The sequence below is a fragment of the Galeopterus variegatus genome, unplaced genomic scaffold (genome assembly GCF_000696425.1).
Source record: "Galeopterus variegatus unplaced genomic scaffold, G_variegatus-3.0.2 Scaffold5426, whole genome shotgun sequence".
Classification (NCBI taxonomy): Eukaryota; Metazoa; Chordata; class Mammalia; order Dermoptera; family Cynocephalidae; genus Galeopterus; species Galeopterus variegatus.
Genome location: NW_007731537.1, coordinates 89,163 through 100,676, shown reverse-complemented (window position 1 = coordinate 100,676; position 11,514 = coordinate 89,163). Strand labels below are relative to the sequence as shown.

The 11,514-nt window shown below is 41.0% G+C and overlaps 1 pseudogene; it reads left to right on the top strand.

Moving 5' to 3' along the window:
- The first annotated feature begins 10,181 nt into the window (after positions 1 to 10,181).
- Positions 10,182 to 11,169, top strand: LOC103604836 (annotated as a pseudogene).
- The last annotated feature ends 345 nt before the right edge of the window (positions 11,170 to 11,514 follow it).

The following is an 11,514-nucleotide window of genomic DNA, read 5'->3' as shown; positions in this document are numbered from 1 at the left end:
AAAGTGCATTTAAAATTAAGGACCCCTGAGCTTCTGGTCAAGATGGCAGAATAGACAATCCACAGTGTCACTCTCTCCCACAAATCAACCAATTTACAACTATTACAAAGCAATAACAGCCAAGCTGGGGCTACTAGAGCTCAGGGTAAGAGGAGGGGAGAGCTACAGAGTTCATGAAAAGCCACGACGAGAGAAAGAAAGGATCGCTTCTACCATTTCAATCCCTGGCCACTTCAAGTCTGGAGCTGCNTAAAAATGATTTAGAATTACTACAGCCATATGTAGAAAGTTCCAGATAAATAACACTGCTAATCTAAAAAGTGCATTTAAAATTAAGGACCCCTGAGCTTCTGGTCAAGATGGCAGAATAGACAATCCCCAGTGTCACTCTCTCCCACAAATCAACAAATTTACAACTATTACAAAGCAATAACAGCCAAGCTGGGGCTACTAGAGCTCAGGGTAAGAGGAGGGGAGAGCTACAGAGTTCATGAGAAGCCACAATGAGAGAAAGAAAGGATCGCTTCTACCATTTCAATCCCTGGCCACTTCAAGTCTGGAGCTGCTGAGAGCATGGAGCAGGAGCTGGAAAAAGCTGCAGCTGTGCCCTTTGCATGAAGTTGCTTGGAGGCAGCAGGGGAGAAGAGGACCTTGGTGACCCTCAGGCCAGCAAGCCCCCTAACAGGGTTCCCATAGACCCATGCAGGAGCAAGGAGCCACTCAGAGGCTGGTGAGTCGTTGCAAGGGACTGGCACATGGTACATCCCCATGGGATGTGTGTGGAACACAGGTGGTTGGGGAGACAGGCCACTGGGGAAACATTGGGGCACAGCATGGACAGCTGATCTGCCCCCCAGTCAGCATAGGACCATTCAGTGTAGACTGGTCAGGAACATAGAACTATGGGTGAAGTTTGCTGAAAAGACTCAGGCCCAGACCAGAGTTTCCACACAATCCAGGTGTACCAGATCTCACTAGACCTGGAAGTACATACAAGGCCAACAATTAAAATCTGAGCTGCACAAAAAGCCTTCCCCAGGGAATTAGAAGCAATGAGGCAATTTAGCTCAACCACAGAGCTCAAGTACTGGTTCCCACAGGAAGTTCCCCCATTTTAGAAGTAATCAAAGGGCAATGAATTAGTTCCAGTGCAGAGTTTAAGTGGTGAGAACAGCAAATAATCCAACACAGAACTGAAAGAAAGAACAAAATACTCACAGACCAGAGACAAAGTTTGATATTAACCAGTAAAGGTCTAACACCACCAAAGAAAATCTATAAAATCTAGAAGGGCCACAAGCCCCCTGGCTCCCAAGCCAGAAAAGGGGGAGGGTGGGGAGACCCAGCCATGCCCCCTGACATCTGCAACCTGCTCAGCGACAACCACCGAGCTGCCGCAGGAAGTTCCTACGGCTTGGTGGGGGGCCAAAGGCTTCACCCACACCCCCCTGCAATCTGCATCCAAGCTAGCAATGACCAAGCCACCACTGGAAGCCCCTAGAAGCAAGAATGAGGGATTTTCTATGGGCCTCAACCACACCTCCTTCCTCCTCACCATATTTCCTTCCCATGCCTCTCTCTCCTGCAACTGCTCTGCAACAACATCTTAGAATGCAAAATAATATTTATAAATAAACTTAAGGAAAAAAAAGAAATGACAAAAAAAGGACTCCTAGGCTGACCAGTTATCTCAGTGTTGTGATGTTATAACACCAAGATCAAGGGTTCGAATCCCTGTTATCAGCCAGCCACTAAAATTAATCAGCCAATCATTAAAAATAAGGATTCCTGAGTTAGGCTCACCCAAGGATGCCTATTGGTGTGTGAAAGCTTTTAAAAAGATTTCAAAAAAAAAATATTTTATTGCCTGTTTTAAAAATTTTTGCACAAAAGGCAAATAAAAACCTTAAGTAATTAATTGATAAGAAATATAGAATCTACCAACCTTTTCACTTAGTTACTATCACCCCCCACCAGGCAAAAAGAAAGCTAAAGTATTTATAAAATCAATTTATAAAATCAAGCAGATTTGTTTCTTTTCCAGAATTATCCATTTCTGGAATTCAGCTGCTTATTTTGAACTGTGTGGGGAAAATAGAATAATTTAGTCAGGCTCCCTCAACATTTCTTGTAAACAAGTTGTGTGTGGGTGGAGTTAGTGTGCATGTGCGCCAATGTATCTTTTAAATTTTGTAGCTATTGTGTGTTCTGCAGATTGTGAAGCAGGCTAGTGGCAGAGAGCTCACATCTAACAATAGAGCATGTTTACTCTGCTGGCAGCTGCTCAGTTTCAGTTTTTCTTTGGACTTTGCTCATAGCAGTTGAGTTTCTGAGTTTCTCCTTTGTACTGCCTAGCTCCTAGATGTGTGTGTGCTGAATAAAGACTTATTCCTACTTCAACCAATGTTCCAAGGACCATTTTGTATGGTTACCGAGCTCATAGGGTTTGAGAATGGGCTCAAGGGGTCGGTGAGCACCAGACCCTAGCCCTAGCTCTACAATTGGTGTCATTGGCAGGATTATGCCACAATTGGCATATTCTGTGACAGGATTCTGAGCAGGTACAGGAGCCAAAAACTTGGAGAAGAAAGAAATGTGGCTACTTTTGAACATGTTGTGCCATGTGGCCACTTTCCTGTTGACTGAGATCTAGTTGCTGCTTGCTATAATGCAAGGCAGCATAGACCAGGCACTGAAGTGGAAAGCCCCTTGGGAAGGGGAGGAAATGTGGCTGTCCTTGAGCATGTGGTGCCCAGTGGCCACTTTTCTGCTGAATGGAGCCTGCTTTTGCTCACTCTGCTGCAAAATGATCAAGATTTAAAGCAGAAAGCAGAGTGGCTGGCAGATGATATGCAGCTACTAAAAGATTCGAAGAGGAAAGCAGAATTGTTGGAAGCACAGATGAATGTCCTAGAGGATGACATGAGGTGACTGGCCACTCCAGTTTCTCACACCAGAGAGGACAACGAACCCAGCGGTGAGTTGGGGGAGACCATGTGTCCCTAGGCACGACCTGTCATGCACCAGAAAGTGAAATGCGAGGAGCCTAAGGGACTGGGTGGACAACAAGTGGGCAATCCACAGGTGAGCCAATTCACCACCTATGTCCCATAAACCCAGGTTGAGTTAGTTGACTTGGGGAGACAGTTTTGGCAGAAACGGAGGGAGCCCCTGGCTGCTTGGCTGTTGCAGTTATGGGACCTGGGGTGAATAGTGTGATGTGCTCTGGTGAGGAGATGGAAAAAATTGGCCTCCATCATCATGCACCCATCCCTGAGGCAGTGGTTGCAGAATAGCCACAGGCATGCACAAGGGCCAGGTAATCACTCCTTAATGGAATGGGTGAGTCCAGCTGCCCAAACCATGTGGGTAAATGCTGGAGAACTGCTCAAGATTATTAGTAAATGGCAAATGTATGCTGAGTTCAAATAATTTGAGAGCTGGGGATGTGGCAGTCCATGTTTAATGTGAACACTCATGGACCAAACGATGAAAATTTTACAGGCAGCATGAGAGACATAGTGCTGCAGAATGCCCCCTCAAGGTCCTTTGGGTCACTGATGGCCACACTGGCCCCTGTACATTGGCCATCCTATACATGAGGTAACGACCTTGATAGCCAGCTTGGGTGAAGTAGAGGATAGGAGACAAGCAAAAGGGGTCCGAAAGGTGGATAAGACCAAACCCCCAAGAAATGCTCAGGATTTTATCCCAAAGGGACCAAGCAAGACTAGCTGTAAGCAGATGTGGTTTGACTTGTTTGCAGCGGGAGTTGATAGGAAGAAAATTGACCAGCAGCCAAATGCAATTCTCTTTGCCTTGTGGAGACAATTGCATACTGAACAGCGTTTCACCAAATGTCGGGAAACAGGTAGCAAGGTACGCTCAATGGATTTAAAAGATTTTTTGGTTGCTCCTGAGGAGGCAGATGAAATGTTCAATTTCAAATAGGGAGTAGGCCAAGGTGCTCGTCTTTTGGGGGCAGGCAAGTACTGGAGGCCTCATGTTGAATTGGTAGTGATGAAGCTGATGCGCTGGCTAAGATAAGGTAGCTGAAGAGAGCTCCAGCAGCTGATGTGGCTGGGTGGCTACATTGGAGAATGCAGCATAATGGCTGCAAGGCTGGGTGGTCGATGGCTCACCAGATGCCGCATAAACCTGAGAGAAAAAATGCCCCTGATGGGCAGATGTGCTCCTGATGAGCAGACGGGTGTCCCTGATGGGCAGATAACTCGTGTGAGAGTTCCCCTGACATGGTGGCAGGTGGATCTTGTTGGACCACTGCCAAAGTCAGAGAGTTGCTGGTCTTCTGTTTGTATGGACTTGTGGGGCCCCAAACTGGGTAAAATACCGCTTCCTGCAACCATCCTTTCTCAGGATGGCAAACTGGCATGTTTATCTCACCAGAGGGGTGAGAACTTCCCTTATTGGTACCAATAACCCTTCTGTCTTTTCACCCATAGTGTTCTGGCTGCAGGCACTGCACTAGAGTTGACTGGGTACATACATATGTTGGTGTGATCATCTACTGAATATGCACTGAACTTCACCTCACTGTGACTACAAGATTCCCATGGAAAATCACACCAATGATGACTACAAACCGGACATGTGAAACTAAGGGACAGAACAACAGGACAAACTTTAAGGACAAGCCTTAAGCCATATTGAACAGACAACAGGTTGTTTAAATAATAGGGTCATTTATCCTCACTAAGGAACATCCTGGAAGACTTTTAATGCATAGATTGTACAGCGAGGGACCCTGAAGGGGTGGATTGTGGGGAAAATAGAATAATTTAGTCAGGCTACCTCAACATGGATCTTGTAAACAAGTTGTGTGTGGGTGGAGTTGGTGTGCATGTGCACCAATGCATCTTTTTAGTTTTGTAGCTATTGTGTGTTCTGCAGATTGTGAAGCAGGCTGGCAGCAGAGAGCTTGTGTCTAACAATAGAGCATGTTTACTCTGCTGGCAGCTGCTCAGTTTCAGTTTTTCTTTGGACTTTGCTGGTAGCAGTTGAGTTTCTGAGTTTCTCCTTTGTACTGCCTAGCTCCTAGATTTGTGTGTGCTGAATAAAGACTATTCTCACTTCAACCAAGGTTCCAAGGACCATTTTGTCCAGTTACCTAGCTCGTAGACCTACATGTGAAGGGTTTGTGAATGGGCTCAAGGCATTGGTGAGCTCCAGACCCAGCCCTAGCTCTCCAAACTGTATTCTGAATTTTCTACTAAGCTTATCTGTATATATCTCTGTGAAATCCTATAGTGAATTACTAAGATTTTATGTTGTCTCAACATTCATTTTGAATCTTCTTCTGTGTCTCACCTGACTAACACCCCTGAACCTAACTCCCCTTCTGGTCAGGGATCTCCTAGAGAGAAGCTATTTTGATTGAAATAAACTGGAAATAAACTGGATCCAAGTTAGATAGAGAGCCTCCAAGGTATCTGCCAGGATAAACAAGTTTCCTGTGAGAAGAACCACTGGTTGTTGGTTGGGCATTTAGGTGTTAGACCACCCACCAGTATAAAGAAGAATACTATGAATAGTACACTGTAAGCACCCACAAACAAATCTCTTGCATTCCCATTAGATAGGTAATTATAGCTTTCTCCAGAGAAAACCTCAAGACCACATTAGAGAAAAATGGCAACACATCCAGTTTTGTCCACCCCGATGAGTTTTGGAGACATTCAGATCTAAAATTTAGTCCACAGCCTCTATGAAATTGACCTCTGATAACAGGCAAACATGCCCTAAACAGTTTCTTGGAAAAAAATCTTGCATTAGTTCACTACGACTTTCTTCGAGATATAAATTTTCCACCTAAGAACCATGCTTTTGGAAGACAAATTTAGAGTTTCCAGTTAAAATTGCTTAGGCCAATGGAACCAGTAATTGAAACATAGTCAAAAGGGAGAGAGAAATTATTTGAAAACAGGCGAATAAAAAAAATCTTAATGAAAGCTGTAAGATCTGTTTCTGTTTGTGTGTTTATATATATCTATGTATGTATGTTTATTTTGTGTTTGTTGAATTTTTCTACCATGTTTCCAACATGTATAAACAACTATTTAATTGGCTTGAAGAAAAAATAAGTACTTATATAAATCAAGTGTTCTCTCAGAAAAATAGAAAAATAACCTAAATGTCTTTTAGTTTATGTGACCCGAGAAAATCGTTGGTAAATAAAACTAGTTTTAAAATTGTTAAAATAAAAACAAGAGTGTCTTCAGAATTGTCAGCATTAGCTATAATGCAAGCATATGGCATACATCTCTTTTTTCTTTAACCTAGATTTACTAGTCAAACAGGCTTGTTATCTCCTATATGGTTAAGGTCATAAAACTATAAATTCAACCTATTGTGTAGAAAGCACAATAAATATAAATTACTTGGTGCATGTCAGTAATAAAATTGCATATTTTACTTTGTAGTTTCTTTGCTTCTGTGACAAGTTTGGTACTCGCTTGATAAGTCAACGAATAACAGGATGATGGCTAGCCTTGTATTCCAGTTTTTCAGTTTTTATTATCTACCTGTAGACTGGACTAAATCTTAAATTCTTCTATGCTCCATTAATTCAGTATTTTCCCATGGAATCACTAAGAACAAAAACTGCCTTATTCCTGAATCCCTATGAGCGAAAGTTGAACAATGTGATGTAAATTTCAAGGGACAACCCTCACGCCTGATGTGTGGGCCACTCAGAGTTCACCTAAATGATGGACGCCATAAACAGAGCGTTCAAACTGTAAACCAGGATGAGTAGTTTACAACTTCACACTGTGTACAGCTTTTCCTAAGATGTCAGAATAATATGGCCTATCATAATGAGGCTCTTACTCTTCTGACTTTTTTATTGATCTTAGCTAGTCTTCATTTACACATCTCACTGGGTTGACATTCCCTTTTCTCTCTATAAAACCTACTCATTAGCCCAAATTATGCTGAATACATGTAACTAGTATATAAGTTTACAACTTCACACTGTGTACAGCTTTTCCTAAGATGTCAGAATAATACGGCCTATCATAATGAGGCTCTTACTCTTCTGACTTTTTTATTGATCTTAACTAGTCTTCATTTACACATCTCACTGGGTTGACATTCCGTTTTCTCTCTATAAAACCTACTCATTAGCCCAAATTATGCTGAATACATGTAACTAGTATATTAAGAGGTCCTACTGACTCTCTAGTTTCTGGGGTATATCCACTTTCACAAATTCCACACCAACTTAAAATGATTTATTTTTAAACCAGTTTATGCAAAATATATCTGTTATCGTAATTACAGAAAGTAAATGTTATTACTTACTTTGGTTAAATATTAATATAATTTTTTTTCCTATTGAGACTGAATTTAATTTAAAAAAAATGCTTATTAAGTCTGGTCAGTAAAGTTGAATGCTACTAAGTTAGTGAGGGGTGAGACAAATATGAAAGACTGGAAAATGATAGTAAAAAGCTAGTATTCTGCAAGATGATACCTTTCCAAGTGTCTTTGAATTCAGGCTCTATTTAAATAAATATAAAATCTGTGTCTTTATACAAGAACCACAAAGCAAAACAGTAGGTTTGTACTCAGCCTTTGGCACTACATCAAAGGATTGGTAAATGAGTGATATAATAATAACAATGATAATAATAAATAAAATAATTGCTAATCCCAATCTCCTCAGATAAATGGGATTTGGCTATTTTGTGAACTTTTCAGACTTGCTACATGAGTCAATTCACCCTGTAAATTTTGGAGATAGGTAATTCAACAATTTATGACCATCAACCATATATACAGTTCTTGGTGATGAGGTTACCAAATCACTATAAGAAATTTTCCATGTATATAGTGGAACTTCTCTAGACTACATCCCAGAAAATGATCAAGCCATAGTGCTTAAAAACAAAAACACACAAAACAAAACACACACACACACACACGCACACATGCACACACACACGATGGTACGGTTCCAGGGAAGCAATCATCAGGGTGTCCTGGAGGCTAAAGGAGAACTACACAGAGGAGGGAAAACTTGAGCTATGCTTTCAGGAATGGTGAGAAGGTCTAGAAAAGGCAGTCTGTCTAGTCAAGAGGAACAGCATGGATGAGACAGGGTTAAGAATGACCATGATTTCTTTATAAGAGAGAAAGTCAAGATTGCTTGAGTAGATAAATGGAATAAAGCTGACTTCTTTACTAAATTCTCATTTTGGCAAGAAATGAGAAATAAAGCTGAATGAATAATTATAGGACGAGGCTTTAAAAAGTACTGCAATTTAGTTAAGGGCTATGGGTTTGTGATAAGGAAGCTTCTTAATGGTCCTTAATAAGAAATTCTTCTTAAGAATCTTAGTAAAAGAGAAGGTGTAAACTACTTTCTCTTCAGAAAATATGAAAATCCCTATTGTAAATATTATAGCTTCCATCCTGATGTGAGAGACATTTGGCCATTCCAACAGGTGGTAATCATCTTCCTTCTAAAAACGCTCCAGTTTTATTTCCCTTTTTGAAAACCTTTACTGTGCTGTCAGGCTACAACCTGAATTTCTTGATGTGGCTAACAAGGTGCTGCGTGATCTAATCCTCCTTCACATATCCCATCCATCTCTCTGTCCTTCAGCCACAAGGTCCAGCCGTTAGAGATTCTTGGAGTGACTTCTGCTTATGTTCTTTCCTATGCCTGATACAATCTTCTCCCCACTTCCTTTTTGCCCAGCAAACTTCCTGTCTTAGTTTAAAAGTCACATCCCCCCCCAGACCCTTAAAACTGAGCTGTGTCCCCACTACTTAATTACCGTAGTATCTTGAACCACATTATAAAACTTTTCACATATGTGATTGGCCGTAAGCACCTTGTGAAAAATAATTTTTATAATTTATTGCAAACAATGTACTGACCATTGCAACTAGCCCAGTGTAGAAGCTTTGTAAATATTTATTAAATTGATGATCAGTTTTAGCTTCCTTAAATCAATCAATTTTATATTTTTACATCCCCCTCAATATAATTAAACAAATGCCACAAATACATTTATCCGAATTCTTTCAGTGACTCTATCTCCTTTACACACACACACACACTCCAAAACAGATTTGCAAAACAAATAAAGAAAGAAAATTTGCAAGTAAATCTACTTCTACTTGTGAATAGCAATATTGGAGAGAGAATTCTGGCATTTTTACAGAAATGTGCTTAGTAGATGCTTTGATTTGAATGTATGCATTCCCCAAAATTTACATGTCAGAGCCTAAGTCCCAATGTGATAGTATTAAGAGATAATTAAGTCATGAGGGCACTACCCTCATGAATGAGATTTGTACCCTTATAAAAGGGCTGATGGGAACTATATAGGCTCCTTTGCCATTCTGCCCTCCACCGTGTGAAGATGCAGCAACATGGTGCCATCTTGGAAGCAGAGACTATGCCCTCACCAGACAACAAATTTCCAGCTTCTTGATCTTGTACTTTCCAGGCTCTACAACTGTAAGCAATACATTTATGTTGCTCATAAATTACCCAGTTTCTAGTATTTTGTTATAGTAGCACAAAAAAAGAAAAATGAAAAAAGTTAAGAAATTGGCACTGAGAAGTGGGGTGTTGCTGTAACACCTAAGAAAGTGGAAGCTTCTTTGGAATTTGGTAATGGGTAGAGGCTGGACCATAAAGAGCAATTCTGATAAGGGCTGAGAAGGAGAAGAGAGCTGTAGGAAAAGGCCAAATCTCCTTAGAGATTACTTAAGTGGTCTCATGATTGCAATGTTGATAAAATTATGAACAGTAAAGGCAATGCTGATGACATCTGAGATGGAAATAGAAAACAAGGTATTGGAAACTGAGAAAGACCATTCTTGTTACAAAGTGACAAAGAAATGGGCTGAATTGTTTCTGTGTTCTACTACTTTGTGGAAAGTAGAACTTAGGAGGGATGAACTAGGATGTTTGGTGGAAGAAATATCTAAGCAAAAGTTTGAGGGTGCTGCATGGCTTCTCTTGTCTACTTATAGTAAAATGTTAGAAAAGGGAAACAATTTAAAGAAAAGATGTATTATCAAAAGGGAAGCAGAACTTAAAGAGGTGAAAAATTCTCAGGCTGTAGGGAGCTGCTGCTGCCAAGTCTGTACTCCATTTCCATGTACCCCTGATCCCCACCTAATGTGCACTCCTTGTTCCTTTTGGTTCCAAGTCCAGTATGGCAACTCTCAAGTATCAGCTGATTTGTAATCTTCTTAAGGAACAGATCACCCAGAATAAGATTACAGTTGTTGGGGTTGGTGCTGTTGGCACAGCCTGTGCCATCAGCATTTTAGTGAAGGAAGTGGCAGATGAACTTACTCTCATTGATGTCATGCAAGACAAATTGAAGGGAAAGATGATGGATTTCTAACATGGTAACCTTTTCCTTAGAACACCAAAAACTGTCTCTGGCAAAGACTATGATGTGACTGCAGACTCTGAGCTGGTTATTATCACAGCTGGGGCATGTCAGCAAGAGGGAGAAACTCATCTTAATTTGGTTCATCATAATGTGAACATCTTTAAGTTCATCATTCCTATTGTAAAATACAGCCCAAACTGCAAGTTGCTTGTTGTTTCCAATCCAGTGGATTATGTTGATCTATGCGGCTTGGAAGATAAGTGGTTTTCCCAAAACTTGTTGTATTGGAAGTAGTTGCAATCTGGATTCAGCCTGGTTCCATTACCTAATGTGGAAAGGCTGGGAACTGTCATGGATGGGTCCCTGAGGAGCATGGAGACTCTAATGTTCCTATATAGAGTGGAGTGAATGTTGCTGGTGTCTCTCTGAAGAATCTACACCCAGATTTGGGCACTGATACAAATAAGGAACAGGGTAAAGAGGTGACAAGCAGGTGGTTGAGAGTGCTTATGAGGTGACCAAACTGAAAGGCTACACATCCTGGGCCACTGGGCTGTCTGTGGCAGATTTGGCAGAAAGCGTAATGAAGGACCTTAGGCAGGTGCATTCAGTTTCTACCATGATTAAGGGTCTCTATGGAATAAAGGATGGTGTCTTCCTTAGTGTTTCTTGCATCTTGGGACAGAATAGAATCTCAGACCTTATGAAGGTGACCCTGAAAGTGGCCCATTTGAAGAAGAGTGCAGATACACTTTGGGGGATCCAAAAAGAGGTGCAAATTTAAAATCTACTGTCAGACTAGCAGGTTAGCTCAGTTGGTTAAAGAGTGGTGTTATGATAACAAGGTCAATGTTGGGATCCCCATACCAGTCAGCTTCCAAAAAAATTAAAATCTTCTCCTGTCATACCACTTCACTGTCTAGGCTACAACAGGATTTTAGTTGGAGGTTGTGCCTGTTGTCCTTTTTATCTGATCTGTGACTAAAGCAGTGATATTAGATGACCTGGGAAAACCATTAATTTTATAAAGTTAGAAATAGGAATGGTTTGTAAAATCTTACAGCCAAATCCTGATGCTGGATGGTACTTATCTTGTGTATTCCTAAACTGGTTAGTGTAAAATAGTTCC